This window comes from Staurois parvus, unplaced genomic scaffold (assembly GCF_062004578.1).
Source record: "Staurois parvus isolate SC_StPar_1 unplaced genomic scaffold, SC_StPar_1.0 ptg000579l, whole genome shotgun sequence".
Classification (NCBI taxonomy): Eukaryota; Metazoa; Chordata; class Amphibia; order Anura; family Ranidae; genus Staurois; species Staurois parvus.
This window is the reverse complement of record NW_028318375.1, coordinates 342,300-359,279: the sequence shown is the minus strand read 5'-3', so window position 1 is coordinate 359,279 and position 16,980 is coordinate 342,300. Positions and strand designations below refer to the sequence as shown.

The 16,980-nt window shown below is 37.6% G+C and overlaps 1 protein-coding gene and 1 pseudogene across 5 annotated transcripts in view; both read right to left on the bottom strand.

Annotated features, from left to right (window-relative positions):
- Positions 1-16,980, bottom strand: part of SATB1 (SATB homeobox 1) — a 198,718-nt gene that overhangs the window by 106,715 nt on the left and 75,023 nt on the right. The gene's annotated exons all lie outside the window — the stretch shown is intronic.
- Positions 10,081-10,197, bottom strand: LOC149450205 (U2 spliceosomal RNA; annotated as a pseudogene).

Sequence of the window (16,980 nt, the reverse complement as noted above, 5' to 3'; positions counted from 1 at the left end):
AAATCTCAAAGAAGTGGAAGACTTTTGTAAGGAAGAATGGGCAAAGATACCTCAAACAAGAATTGAAAGACTCTTGGCTGGCTACAAAAAGCATTTACAAGCTGTGATACTTGCCAAAGGGGGCAGTACAAGATATTAACTCTGCAGGGTGCCCAAACTTTTGCAGACGCCATTTTTTTGTTTTCTGTTATTTTGAAAGTGTAAATGATGGAAATAAAATCTAACTTTTGTTGACATATTATAAGAATGTCGAATCTGTAATTTGATGCCTTTTGGAGATTTTTCCATCTTTCCTTGGCTTCTTTATGCACATTAATACAAATTTTTAGCTGGGGTGCCCAAACTTTCGATCCCCACTGTATATATGTAAAGCGCTGTGTAAATTGACAGCGCTATATAAGTACCATAAATAAATAAAAAGAGGGACACTGGAAAAAGGGGAGGATCAGGAAAGTCAGGATCTAACAGTGTTTTACACAATGCAGAGGATTAGCCCCTTAGGTTCCACAGTGAGTATAACAAGCATGCTTTACTGCATATCCTAGATTGCAAGCTCGAAAGAGCAGGGCCCTCGAACCCCTCGTGTATTGTATTGTTTCTGTCTTGTCTCATGTTCTGTCCCCCTTGATATTGTACAGCGCTGAGCAAATCCTATGGCGCTATATAAATACTGTATAATAATAATAATAATATACAGACTGATTTTACTGTTGTGGGTTTAGTAACACTTTAAGTGCCTTTATGGTGTGGCCCTGTGATGGTCGCTCCCTTTTTTTTTGCTTTGCTTTGTTTTGTTTCTGGTTGTTGCTTGGTTTGTTTGTTCTGCCCTGTGAGACATGAGGTCATTAGTATGTTTTTCTTTTTGTGTATAACAAAAATCTTTATAAATAAAATCTGAATTACAAAAATGCATTATGGCATTGCAGCACTCTGGAACACGCCAGAAACACCTGAATCTGGAACCCTGATTACTGGCAACTTGCAACCTCATACATATAGTAAACCTTGTTGAAAAAAATGCCATGCTAGGTCATTTGTCAAACTACCAAACAGATTTAAAGCTACCTTAGAAGTTTGAAAGCAATTGATTATAAAGGAAACAGAAAATTTACACATAAAAACAGTTACACAAAAACTGAAAAGTCACACAAAAGTCGTACCGAGCACCTACAAAGCCTATTAGATGGTCTGTAAAGATCTAACAGAGACATTTCAGAGCACAGAATAAACTAAATGAACTTTCTAAATTTAACATAGCTTCAGCATATCCTGCTAGCCCTAACTGTTTGCAGAGTATTTTACCTGTAGCCTAAAATTAATCTTGAAATCTTGCAAGTCAGATTCTCGATGAACGACTTTTAAGCTTTGTTTTTCTACCAAACTGCTTGGCACATTCTCTAGGAATCCTGTACTAGATATAGCTCAGGTAAAGGGAAACTGTTGACAAACTCCCTTTCACAAGTTGATGCATGCATCATTAGAAGTGATTTTGTCAGATATCTTTGTGTCTGTGATTCATAGGAGATGTTCCCTAGAAGATTCTTATTCCTCAAAGCTGCATACATTTAAAGAAGCTGACACAGGCTGAGTTATCAAATAAACAGATTGAAGGCTTAACTCAACACTGTGACCTAACAGGTTTAGTTCAAGTTACCTACAGCAAAGCTGTCATATTTGTGCATCCAAATACGGTTAGCTGTTTTTAAATGGTTTCTTATCTATAACCTATGATTCATAATGATCAGTTTTTAGACTTTGTCAAATACATATTTATATTTTAGGTTCTGATAGAGAGCTGTCAATTTATGCAGTGCTTTACATGTATTATACATTCACATAATTCCCTGCCCTCAAAGAGCTTACAATCTAGACATTCATGCCTACACATACTAGGGCCAATTTGGACAGGAGCCAGTTAACCCACCAGCATGTCTTTGGAGTGTGGGAAGAAACCGTTGTACCCAGAAGAAAACCCACGCAGGCACAGGGAGAACCGCAAACTCTGTGCAGGTAGTGCCGGGGTTGGGATTTTAACCAACCACTCTAGTGCTGCCAGGCAGAAGTGCCAACCACGTGGCACAAGCCACTGTGCTGCAAACCGTGTGCAAGTATAACTGAATGGTTCCAAGATGGGATGCATTGTCAAAAACCGAAACATTCTTGTTTAATGCCTGCTGTTTTTATCATTTGTGATTGTGCATTTTTCTCTAAGTTTGAATACATTTTATGGAGGTCATGAATGAGATGTGCCCTCTTGTGTGTGTCTTTTTACATTTTAGGTGTCCAATCTACCCAATGAAACTGCTGTGACTTGCTTTGACAGATGAGGCTACTTTTCTTCAGGAGTACTAACAATGGCATTCAGAATGATCAAACCTTGCAGACTAACAATGAATTCAGAATGATCTAACCTTGCACAGTGAGGAGTGTTTACTAAGACTGAAACAGTCAGAATCAGGAGAAGCTGTGAATGACAACAAATTAGCTTCAGGTTTTCATTTTGAAAGCCCACCAGAAAAAACTGAAGCTAGAATCTGATTGGTTACTATGTACTATGCTCCAGGTTCTGTCTGCTCCAGTTTTAGTATATTCACCACAGTGTATGCAGGCTTCCTTTATAAACAAATGAAAACAATACTAATACAAAGTATTTGGTTTCTGTTTATGTGCTTTTTTGCACGAATCATAGGCTTGTTCTTTACAACTGTGAGCTCCTTCCAAAAACTCCTAAGAAAAGTTATTCCTTCTTAACCCTACAAATCTCTAAATGACTCCTTCCTCCCCTTTTTTTTTTTGCAGATTTTAAGACTTAACTTGTTAAACTTTATTTTTCTTGTTCCAAAGAGCTGGAAAAGAAAGAAAGAAAAAAGAGCCAAATTAAAAAAAAAAGCCTCGGCACATGAAAATAATTTTAAAGTTATTAAAACAATAGAATTAGCACTTTTTATATACACCAACACTAGGGGTCTATTTATAAAGGATTCACCATGCAATTTGTACAGAGAATGTTTGTTTGGCTTTCGTCTGGTGTATTTTACCTCATTTATCTATCTATTTTAAAAAAGATACACACTATTTGCCAATTATTTTCAAAGACATGCATGAACATACAACATAATAGAACATAGCATAAAAACAAATAGGGAGATTCTAATTAAGAAGACTTATTTGTCACATTTAAAATAAAATAAGATGAACTCATCAGCCCCCATATTACACATAGGGTGAATCCACTTTGAGAATGATAGCTGAATGTCCTGCAAACATTTGCCGTGAGAACTGCATGGAGAATCCTTGATAAATAGAAACTAGGCTGTGTTAAAACTTCTTCAGTTTAAACTAGAAGAAAATGTTTTTGTCTAAAGATTACATAGAAAATAAAGTAATTTTTGGAACACAAAACTGCAAAAAAATTATATACCCCTATAAAATGTATATGATGTGTTACCATCATAAGCAATTGCTGAATAAACGGACCAATAGTAAATGTAAAAATTGATCTGGACCATACTAGGTATACTGGTGTGAACTCTTATGTGGTTCATAGTCCTTACTATATCTATTTGGGTAACTATATCCAAAATGTTTAATTTTAGTTTTGGATAAGGTTAGAAGAACAGAAAGGTCTTAATTATATCCTGGAGCTCCATTAGAGAAATGTCTATTCACTTCCTGTTCTGGGGAGAACACACACACACACAGACTGTGTGTGTATATATATATATGTATATATATATATATATATATATATATATATGCACACACACATATATGAACACACACCACTGCTGCCATTACATAGGCCTGTGTATTAGTTGTACAAAGATTACCTCATTTAACTAAAGCACTATTTTATCAAGGCACCTATGTGACCAGTCTTCCATATCCTGTGTTAATTTTCTTGGCTAAACATCAGGAAACATATGATAGCGAGAGAAAGTCAGTAAAACCTGGTAGAAGCTGCACCATTTTGTTTTGTGTATGCTGTCATTTCAATAAAAAACAAAATATCCAATAAGAACATACATTTTGCTTTTCATCCATAATATAACATAATGGTTCTCAAAGCTCTCTTCAGGGATCATAATTTACACAAGGCCCAAGGAATAAGCAATGTACTCGATATATACACTTCATTTTCATATGAATAGGACACTTACTGTAGGCTAAAAAAAGGTCTGGCATGAAATTCAGAGAAGATCTGACAACCACCGAGCAGGAGGATGAAAAAGATGTAACCGATATGTAAAACATTAAAGAGATTCTAAAGGTTAATTTTTCTTGTAAAATAACAAACATGTCTATACTTACCTGCTGTGTGCAGTAGTTTTGCACAGAGCAGCCCGGGTTCTCCTCTTCTTGGGTCTCCTGCAGGCTCCCGCTTGCTGTCTCAGTCAATGAGGAGGCAGAGACCTTGGACAGCTGAGGCTGTCATTCACAGCGCTGGATAGAGATAAGGCTCAGGTAAGTATTGAGGGGGCTGGGGGAGCTGCTGCACACAGAAGGTTTTTGACCTTAAAGTGGAGCTCCACCCAAAAGGGGAAGTTCTGCTTTAAAAACTGGTCCCCTGCTCCCCATTAAGGATTGGCACCTTTGAGCGGGGGAGGGAAAAGCGGGTACCCAAAATTGACAGGAGGTACCCGCTCCCACTTCCGCTGCGATCGCCTAGGCAATCGGAAGTGGACATTGTCCTCCTACCCTCCCTCCCCATAGTCTTCTGGGACACATGACAGGTCTCAGAAGATTACGGGGCCATTCAGGAAACAGTGGGCATCCGGCTGTGAAACCGCAAGCTGTCACAGCCGGGTGCCTACACTGAAGATGCCGGCACCTGGAACACCAGACGGCTGGTAAAACAGACTGCGGGAGGGACACTGTGGGATCGTGGGACAGATGAGTGGCTGTTTTTTAAAAGTCAGCAGCTACAGTTTTTGTAGCTGCTGACTTTTATTTTTTGACAGTGTGAGTGGAGCTCCATTTTAATGCATAGAATGCAGGAAGGTAAAAAACCTTCAGCCGTTACTACCACTTTAAATAAATAAATAAATAAATATATATATATATATATATATATATATATATATAGTGCAGGGTACAGTCGCCAGCTCCAGCATAAACATCATAGCCCTGTGATGTATTTTACAGTCTCTCACCATCATTGAAAGTCAGACACCACATTGAGAAAATTTTGTACAATTATTTATGTTTTGTTAATTAGTTTCAGGCACAGACGTTCACACACTCAAACACAACAAATCATAATATATCAAACCTCATAAAAATATATGAACCAAGCATTGGAGAGCAAAACCCTAACAGATATCTAAAGGAGATCTCTTCCTAAGAAAAATGAGTTTACTTAACTCCTTTAATCCTGCCTTACATCTATACAGTCTAAACACTATAGTCAATACTCAATTCTGTCATACTGTTTCATAATACAGAGACAAGATCTGAAGACTACTGCAGTGTAGTCCAAAAACTCCAAACCAAGCTGATCAAACTTTTATCTGACAGAGGTTCCCAGAAGATATCTATTTCCAGTCATGCCAGCCCCACAGACACAGACAAATTGCTGCCCAACCTGCAGAAACTGCAAGTGCTAGACAAGCATCTAATGGTTTAATACTGCACTGGGGCCCATTTTCTTAAATAATAGCACAACATTTTAGGAGAAACATTAACACCTTAAGCACCAGAGCCATGTACACCTTGAGAAACACCTTGAGTAATTTAAATTTTTGTGTACTTGGATCATTTTATCCAGCAATATTTCATATACGTACGTTTGGGATAACAAAAATACTTTTGGTAAATTTTCAGAGGCCAGGTAGGGATTTAAAAATAGTCTAGAGAATCCTCTTGCGCTAGAAATGGTGAATAACTAATACAGCTGCCAACACTCTCCTACTAATACCTAGTGTAGTGTGCAAACATGAATAAATATATAGTGTGGCGCTCAAAATATATAAATGAATAAATATATATAAATAAGTGATCAATTCATATACAAAATATAAAAATCATGACTACTAAAATAAATAATCAATAAATAAATAATTGCAATAATACCTCAAGTGATCACACTCTAAAAGATTAAAGTGTCTCAAATAAATAACTACTCAATAAATAAGTGCATCAATAAATAACTCAAGTGATCACTCTCTAAATGGATCAAGTGGCTTAAATAAATCACATTCTTATAATAGACATAATAGTGACCAAAAAAGTAGTAACAGCTTAATATAAATCAAACAGTGTTAAAGTGCCAAAAAATAGTGCAAAAAAATATATAAATGTCCGTTCCTTCTACAAATCAATATATAGAATGTTCTTCAAGTGATACATCAATTCATGCAATATACGGTGATGCTCAATAAGTGATTTGTGCCAAAATCTTCTCCAAACAGTGGCTAAATTTCCTCCTCACCTCCTCCCTGCGACCCCTAAGGGCCAACAGGCTTGTAGGATCAACCTGGATCCTAGAATCAAATGGGCCAACAACTTATTCTTCCTTCTTTGTATTTCCTGGTGGGCCTCCTATTTCCCTTATTCAGCCAAGGTGCCTCTGAAGAACAGTGGCTCACCAATCCAGTGAGCCAAAGAAGAAAACACCCTCTAAGTGTAGTATTAAAGACTCCTTTATTTTCAAATGCAAAGTAGCAAAACTCACATATCTCAGCAGTCCTCCCTCCTCACCGATGTGTGGGTACACTGCATGTGAATTGGGACTTCTTGGGTATAGCAAGATGGCGTCGCACGCCGGAAGTGCGTCACCGCGCACCGGAGACTGCGGACTCGTAAACCTACGTTATCCTTGATTTCAATACGCATTATAAAAAGATAGAAAGCATTTACAAAAAGTACTGGAATATTCTTAAATTGGATCCTGTCATAGGAGAGTTGTTACCAGATGGTCCCAGATTTATCTATAGGAAAGCACCCAATATTAGGTCAAAGGTGGTCAGGAATGTATTAGACCCCCCCAAAACTAATCACATCACTTTCCTCAATGAAAAAGGTTTTTTTCCGTGCAGGAATTGTTTCACTTGTGTCGCTACAAAACGACAGAATAAAAGAAGGAATAACTTTACTGCTACTGCTACTGGTCAGGCCTATCAGATCAATGAATTTATAACGTGCAAAACAGAGGGGGTTGTGTATTGCCTGGAGTGTGATTGTGGACTCCAATACGTAGGCAGAACTAAGAGGCCCCTGTGGAAAAGACTCAGGGAGCACGTCCAGAACATCAATAAGGGATTCCCAAAACACAGTGTCTCTAGACATTTTGCCAAATATCACAATAAGGACCCCAGTACATTAAAATTTTGGGGGATCGAAAAATTTAAGAGGCAATGGAGACGGAATAATAAAATAAAATCCCTAAGCAAGGCGGAGTCCAGGTGGATTTATTATATGAATACCCAGGTCCCTAAAGGGTTAAATGTCGAATTTGATTTGAATTGCTTCATTAGTGATTTTTGAAGTTATAGCAACATTAATTACTGATTTTAGACATTTTCATGAACATGTATATTGGTACATAGAGATGGTACTTGTTGGAGTTTTTTATCTTTTAAATCTATTTTTATTTGAAATTTCTTCTTTATTGTTTTACATTCTATATGAAATATTCTGCATTGATTGACATCAATGCCAGTGATTATTATGTTACATAAAAATTTTTTATGGAGGTAGATTTTACTCTGTTAATGTGTGGGTAGATTACATGTAGAAGGGATATTATATTAGTAATTTATTATTCAATATATACTTTTTAATGAAATTTAGTTTTTATCAATTCAAAATGAGTGTTGATTTTATAGGTTATCCCCCTATTTTTATATGGATTTTTGTCATGATTAATTTTTAATTCTAATTTTTATATAGATTTTTGTCAAATTAATTTTTATTTTTTTTAAAGGAATTAGATGATTGAGATGCAATAAAGGTTGTCATCCCCCCTTTTTTTAATATTGTAGTATTATAATCATTAGGGCTCCATAGTTTGTAGGTTATCTCAGGTAGATTTTTCATGTGAGTAACGAGGTTTTATAATTATGTCCCCAGTCAATATTGGTATAGGATGACACCAATAAAATGGCCGCGGTCAGAATGAGATTAGTCCTCTAAAAAATGGCGCGGCCACCGCCGAGTGTGTAAGAGGCGGGCCGCGATTGATGAGGGTTGAGTTGTCCAGTATATAGGGAGGAACTGCGTCTGATATGTGATACCCCGAGGAAGTCACGAGTTGTTAGTGACGTAACGCGTAGGTTTACGAGTCCGCAGTCTCCGGTGCGCGGTGACGCACTTCCGGCGTGCGACGCCATCTTGCTATACCCAGGAAGTCCCAATTCACATGCAGTGTACCCACACATCAGTGAGGAGGGAGGACTGCTGAGATATGCGAGTTTTGCTACTTTGCATTTGAAAATAAAGGAGTCTTTAATACTACACTTAGAGGGTGTTTTCTTCTTTGGCTCACTGGATTGGTGAGCCACTGTTCTTCAGAGGCACCTTGGCTGAATAAGGGAAATAGGAGGCCCACCAGGAAATACAAAGAAGGAAGAATAAGTTGTTGGCCCATTTGATTCTAGGATCCAGGTTGATCCTACAAGCCTGTTGGCCCTTAGGGGTCGCAGGGAGGAGGTGAGGAGGAAATTTAGCCACTGTTTGGAGAAGATTTTGGCACAAATCACTTATTGAGCATCACCGTATATTGCATGAATTGATGTATCACTTGAAGAACATTCTATATATTGATTTGTAGAAGGAACGGACATTTATATATTTTTTTGCACTATTTTTTGGCACTTTAACACTGTTTGATTTATATTAAGCTGTTACTACTTTTTTGGTCACTATTATGTCTATTATAAGAATGTGATTTATTTAAGCCACTTGATCCATTTAGAGAGTGATCACTTGAGTTATTTATTGATGCACTTATTTATTGAGTAGTTATTTATTTGAGACACTTTAATCTTTTAGCGTGTGATCACTTGAGGTATTATTGCAATTATTTATTTATTGATTATTTATTTTAGTAGTCATGATTTTTATATTTTGTATATGAATTGATCACTTATTTATATATATTTATTCATTTATATATTTTGAGCGCCACACTATATATTTATTCAGGTAGGGATTTACCAATTTATTTTACTTTTGGCCCATATCAATTACCCCACACTAGGTAAAACTAGCCTTACACCTAGTTATTTATTAGTGACCTAACTCTTGTCCAAGCTCTATTTTTTTTTTTTTTTAAGTCCGTGAACGTGCAAAAAACGAAAAACCCGTAAGTGTACAAAAAAACGTGCAAGTGCAAAACACAAACACAAAAAAGTGCACTTAGGGGTGTGCTTTGTCCATCCCCCAAAGGGGTTGGATCTCTACCCTGATCTCCCGGGGCACAAAGCTCCTGACAGGGACAAGTTTCCCATGTGGTCCGCCTAGCCAAAAGGCCTGGTGGACCACGTTCCTTGTGGCCAGCCGAAGCCAGCCACCTAATACTTGGTAAGGGGGCTCTCCCGAAGAGAAAACCCCCTAGGGACAGGGGAGGAGGGAACCAAAAGGCCACACATCCTTCCCCTAGACTTCAGGGTAGGCCCGAGGAACCACACCCTACCATCCTGTGAGAAAGAAAACACACACAAAAGTGAAAAGTGACAAACGTGAGGAGAAATAAATAAATAAGTGGCTGTGCAATTGTGCACTGGCCAGGCCCTGAGGCCCGTAGCAAAAATTGCCCAGGACTTAGCCTAAGGCCTAGTCCTAAAAGGCGCAGCGCAGGAAAAGTGTTTGAATCAGTGACCATGTGCACGTTTCACACATTGGGGTCCCACACCCAAGTGTTACTAAGAGCACCTATGAGGCGACCACTCTCAGGGGGCACTGGTTCCTGGACTTTCTGCCTCCCCAGCCCCTGGCCAGACAAGGTAGATCTGTTCACATCAGGAGGTACTGGGTCCCTCTGGCGTTCCTGGGGGGAATTACTCCTGGGTCCCAACAGCCTGTGGGCACCTCGGTTTCTGTTCCAGCCCTGTATTACCATCAGGACCCCCATCCTACCAGCAGGGGTACTGTACAACCAATCATCCCCGCAAGCAGGAAAGATGGTGGAGCACCCCTACTGGACACTGATAAGAACAGATACTACACTTGATCTTAGCCAAAAGGCCAAGAAGCGATACTCTTGTCCAAGCTCTATTGCTCCAATGTCTTCGCATGGCTAATCACCACCTTGAAGCTGGCTGGCCTATCCATGGTCACTTGTAGTCATAACCGTCAAGTGATTGCAAACGGATAGCCCAGTCACTAGGTAAAAGATAGGTATAAGATAGGGGGTTCCAATGAGGAGCAATATTGACACCATTTTAAAAATGTACACAAGAACAAACTAAGCTTGTACAACAAATAACAGCCATATAAAATGATTGCTTATACAAAAATACAATCACACTAACCAAAATATAACACAATGCAAAATTTGCATCAGTCCATGTACCCGAAAGAGTTTACAGTTGAAAGTCTGTGTCACAATACAAAAATACATACTAAAGGTGCCTCAAAACATAAGATGACTGACATTTGATTTATCTGATTATAGATAAATAAGGGAATGCTAATATGTCTACAGACAGCCCACAATCATGTTTGCATGTTTGTACACACATACTGTATTTATTGTCAAGATCAGTGATCAGTGATTATCAAGGGAGCAGATGCCAAGATTTGTTTCACTGGGCTCATGGTCAAAATCCTCCTGGTATATAGTGCGCCCTTGCTAGTTCACTTGAGGAACTCAAAGACTGTTAGTCATTTTAGGTCAGTGGGTCAAGAGCAAAGAAGCCATTAAGTGCAGGCTTCCCATAAATAGCATACATGTTAACTAGAAAAAGGTCCAAAATAACCCTTAGTAGTTTACAGGGTGCATGGATCTACTGAATCAGCATAATGAATCAAAAATCTGCAGTAAACATATGCTCACAACATCCCACAATTGGGATTCCAAGGATACTAAACACTGGGAATATACAATATATATTTTAGAAGTTAGATAAAATTACAATAGTTAATCTCTACTTTCAATATTAAAAGATATATCTGTGCACTACAATTCCAAGAAAATATGGGTTTAATGTAGTTTTAATTTCAGAAGCATTGTTATAAATTTGTTATAATCTCTAATATGCTATACCCAGCTTAAAGACAAAAACATGTTGACATTTATCAATGACACATACCAAAGTGTTCCAGAAAGGTAGCGAAATGTTAAAGATATTTTTCATTCTTTAATCTCTTTCTTCATATAATTTATTTAAAATTCAGTGGTCATATTTCACACTTACATGCATTTTGCCACTTACAGTAAATTATGTGTGTGCCACACACTACTCTACAAAGCAGTCACCAATTTTTCACTAGCATGGAAGTATACAGTAAATAAATAGTAAATCAAAATACATAAATAAATGTAGTACACCATACATGATCTATTATTTAATTTTATTAAGACTGAGCATTTTTTTAATTTATATTTTTGAATGTTTAATTGAAGTATGTACATATAAATTCCTTCTAGATTGTAAGCTCTAACAAGCAGGGCCCTCTGTTTCCTCTTGTACCAAATTGTATTGTAACTGTAATGTCTACCTTCATTTTGTAAAGCTCTGCGCAAACTGTTGGCACTATATAAATCCTGTATAATAATAATAATAAATGTGTACTGTACACAGACAGATGAACACTGACCAATATGTCTGAATACTGTTTAAATGTTTCCAAAAATTTAAATGCAAAATCATAAATGCTTTTGGCAATAAATACCATCTTAAACACACTATCTACTGTATCTAGTCTTACAATTGTTTTTGTAGTGATGGCCACATTGACTAGGCATGAAAATGCTTAAAGAAGAAGAATAAGGTGGCCGCACTCTGCAAAAGGATGCTTGAATAAATTATCTTTATTCCAAATGACAGAAACACAGGATTCCAGGAACGTTAATGCGTTTCACACAACTCAACTTCAGTGCTTATTCATAATCTGATTGCTTAGTATGATCACTTACTGTTTTCACTTAATTTGTTTAAGAACATCTGTATGACATGTTTCTGATAATGAATTCTCTTCTAGGTTGTCTATCTTTGGATGTACTTCAGTCAAGCCCTTCAAAGATTGTTATATTTCCTCCAGTCCTCTATCATTCCTTACAGTTCTTTCTCACGTCTCCTCCAAACCTCTGTTAATTGTGAACAGACCCCCGCAATCCTCCTTCAAATCTCAATTTTTCCTCAATTCTTCAAATCTAAAATTTTCAAATTCCTCCTCTGAAACTCAGTCATTAATCAGTCATCCTCACACATCATTTTCACTCTACCAAACCTTACTTACTCAGTTATCCTCCTAACACATGCTTCAAACTAAATGAGTCATTCATATGTATATATATATATATATATATATATATATATATATATATATATATATACACACACACACACACACACATGTATATATATATGTGAAAAGGGAAGAGTGATGTTGAAAAACATTAATGAAAGCATTTAACAGCAGTGTATTATATTTTTATAAAGAGTTCTTTCATGACTATTCCAGTGACTTTTGGTTTCTGTACAATTCCAAAAAAATCCTATTTTTGTTCTTTCCAAAACCAGAATGAATTCATACTTTGTGCTAGAAAATAATCCTTAAATAAAATACTTTTCAGGGCAGCAGAATTTCACCACATTGATTGTGGGGCTGCTTCATTTAACTAAATGATTGCTAGAAGACTGTGATGCACTAATTAGAAGCCACATTTGAACTATTAGTGGTATTTAACGTGTATTAGCAGCGTTAATGATTAAAGTAACAGTGTAAAAAGCAAGATAATTCCGCTGCATGTTATTTACAAGCTTATTACTGATTAATGTGGTCAATTATTGCACAAAGGGGAAACACTTTGGAAAGTTTCTAAAACGTTCACTAGGACAAGTTAAACGCAATGATTTCAAACAAAAGAAGACCGTCTCAAAGCTAAGATTTATTTGTTAAGTAGAAATTAAAAAAAGAAAATGCAAAAATAAACCATAAGCCATATCCAAAGCTGAAGCCAGTATTCTGTAAGAAATGATATCCTGACATGGAATTTAGAAAATAAATCTAGTCTAGGAAAATGTGCTCTTACTGATAAAACAAAAAGCCACATGTGCCATACGAATAGTGCATGTGCAGAATCCTAACTGGCTGACATGTGGTCATTCGTTAGTTATCTATCTGCAAACCTGTAGTATTGTTTCATTATTCACTTAGTTGACTTTCTAAAGTTCAACAAAAAAGTTTGCAGTCATGCACTTAGGTACACACCCTAGCTCAATTTTCATCATGTAATGTACGAAGGGCGTCCAACTCAAACCGGGACTTCTGAGTTTATATAATAAAATAACAAATTTCAAGGTGTGGAAATTGCATTTATTTTTCAACATACTCCCCTGCTACATTTTTACATTTTTCCGGGCGTTTAACTAATGCCTGGAAAACTTCAGCATAGAAAGATTTGTCTGTATGCCTGGACCATCCTAGGACAGCCTCCTTCACTCAGTCATCATTGTGTTCGCTCTCTCCAGAGAAAGATTAGTCTCTTGTGCAATTTTACAACAGGTTATAGATTGATCATACAGGATCAGGCATTCCACATGCTGAATGTTCACAGGAATGATTGCTGTGGGGTGGGAACCACCATGGCTGGGATCATCAATGACATACACTCTCATCACTGTACTGCGCTTGAAGTCTTCTGCAGATATCCATGGGTATTATGCCTTCGTTCACAAAAAACATCATCACCACGCACTGTTCCATGCATGCACTAACACTGTTGTCTGCCTTGCCACTTACATGTCGTACTGCCATGCTAGCATCCCTTTTTACACCTGTAAAGTTAAAAGTCCGGGGTTGACTTGAACGACCCTCATATCTTGTAAAGCTGACTACCCCACTATTTAAAGATACAATTGTAAAAACATATATTTTACCATATTTGCATTGTTAAAGATATTACAACATAAATCCAACACAAAGGTTACACAAAGACACAAAATGAGGATAAAACAATGCTTGACAGACTTTAATTAAACTATAAATAGAAACCTTTACAAAGCTTACTTTCTACAAAGGAGTGACTTATAAAAAAATATGCACATTTGTGCATATGTGTTGTGTATGACCATTTGGTCGTATCAAGAAGCAAAACCCAAAAGGAAAAGGTCAGCTGTTGGAAAGTAGCCAAAACAATTCTAGTTCTAAAGTCCAATCTTTTGGTGAGATCATAATGATTAACTGCTTAATGAACAAATGTATACATATTTTAAGACCACTGCCATGAAGTAAATATTTTTTTAGTGAGGAAGGGATAGACTCTATTACCCTTTATCACTTTCTATAACCACTTGACCTCCAGAGGATTTACCCCCCTTAATGACCAAGCCTCTTTTTGCTACTCGGCGCTGCACTAATTCAACTGATAATTGCGCGGTCATGCAATGCTGCACCCAAACAAAATTTACGTCCTTTTTTTCACACAAATAGAGCTTTCTTTTGGTGGTATTTGATCACCTGTGCGCTTTTTATTTTTCACGCTATAAACAAAAAAAGGCCAAACATTTTGAAGAAAAACGATATTTTTTACTTTCAGCTATAAAAAATTTATAGTAAACTCAAAGTTGGTTATAAATTTAGGCCAAAATGTATTCTGCTACATGTTTTTGGTAAAAAAAATCCCAATAAGTGTATATTGATTGCTTTGTGTGAAAGTTATAGCGTCTACAAACTATGGTATAGATACTGCAATTTACGCCATTTTTTTGCTATACAGCGCTGCGTTAGTTTAACAGACAATAGCGCGGTCATGCAAAATGGTACATAAATGAAATTTACATCCTTTTTTTTCCCACAAATTGAGCTTTCTTTTGATGGTATTTGATCGCCTGTGCGGTTTTTATTTTTTGCGCTATAAAAAAAAAGGCTGACAATTTTCAGGAACAAAAACAATATTTTGGACTTTTTGCTATAAAATATGTCCAGTAAAAAAAAATTTAAAAAATCAAATTTAGTCATAAATTTCTGCCAAAATGCATTCTGCGACATGTCTTTGCTAAAAAAAAAACCAATACGTGTAAATTAATTGGTTTACGTGAAAGTTATAGCGTTTACAAATGGCGGGAAAGATACTGGGACTTTTTTTTTTTTATACTAATAATGGCGGCGATCAGCGACTTATGGCGGCGATCAGTGACTTATGGCGGCGATCAGCGACTTATGGCGGGACTGCGGTGGACATTTTGACATTGGGGGGTACTGACTTGGGGTCACTGACATTCCCAGTGACACCAATACAGTGATCAGTGCAAAAAAAAAAACCACTGACACTGTACTAATGGCACTGGGGAGGAAGGGGTTAAGTTTATTATTCAGAGAAAGGGTTAACTGTGTGAGGGGGAGTGTTTTACTAGGGGTCGGGGGTGTGTACTGCAGGGAACACCACTGATTGGGAGAGAGAAACTCTTCTGTCCCGATCAGCATGTCCTGGAGCTGTCAGGGAACTGACAGAAAGCACAGCTACTGCAGCTGTGCTCTCTGTCAGCGACTGCCGCCGATCGCCGGGACATAGCCGGTAACGACTAACATCCGCGGCTGTGATTGGCGGGACAGGTAGGGCGGCGGCGCGCCTCACGCGCACCCCCTACCTGTTTTCAAAACACACGTTTTAAAACGTGATTTTGCCCAGCCGTGCCGCCCTGCCGCCGTATTTCTACAGTGGCTGGGCGGCATGTGGTTAACCGCTTACCGACTGCCCTATAACAGAAATACTGCTACAGAGCGGAACCGGTGTGCAAAATCACGTAAATATAGCACAGCACAGCCATCCAAACCAGTGTGATTACAGTGAAGCACACTGATACTAGTAAAACACTCCCAGCACACAGTTAACCCTTTGATCACCCCTCATGTTAACCCCTTCCTGCCCAGTGCCATTACTATTTATTTATTTCAGGTACTTATATAGCGCCGTCAATTTACACAGAGCTTTACATATATATTGTACATTCACATCAGTCCCTAACCCTCAAGGAGCGTATAATCTAAGGTCCCTAACTCACATTCATACATACTAGGGCCAATTTAGACAGGATCCAATTCACCTGCCAGCATGTCTTTGGAGTGTGGGAGGAAACCGGATTGCCAGGAGGAAACCCACGCAGACACAGGGAGAGTACAGTGTTAGTGCTTTTTTTTTTTAGCACTGATGGTGTCAATGTGTCAATGACTCCAAATCAGTTCCCCCCAGTGTCAGAATGTCTGCCGCAGTCCCGCAATAAGTCACTGTGCCGCCATTACTAGCAAAAACTAAAAAAAATCCCAGTATATATATCGCCATTTGTAAATGCTATAACTTTCACGTAAACCAATTATTTACACGTATTGGGATTTTTTTTTTAGTAAAGACATGTAGAAGAATACATTTTTTGCTCATTTATGATGAAATTGGATTTTTTAAATTTTTTTACTGGACATGTTTACTAGCAAAAAGTCAAAAATATTGTTTTTTTTCCTCAAAATTTAGAAAATACCGCGAAAAATAAAAAATGCACAGGCGATCAAATACCACTGAAAGAACTTTCAATTCGTGGGAAAAAAAAGGATGTCAATGTCATTTGGGTGTATGACCACACAATTGTCAGTTAAAGTAACACAGCACCATAATGCAAAAAATGGCCTGGTCAGGAAGGGGGTAAATCCTCTGAAGGGAAAGTGGTTAAATCCATTGGGGAAATTTCCCCCAACTTCCTGTCTTAAAGGAGGGGAAAGCCAGCAACGAAAAAATAGAAAAATATTTCAGCTTGTACTCACTAAGGTGTTTTCTATTGGAGAGCTTTCCCCTCACTTCAGTCACGGTGGTACCCCAAAACA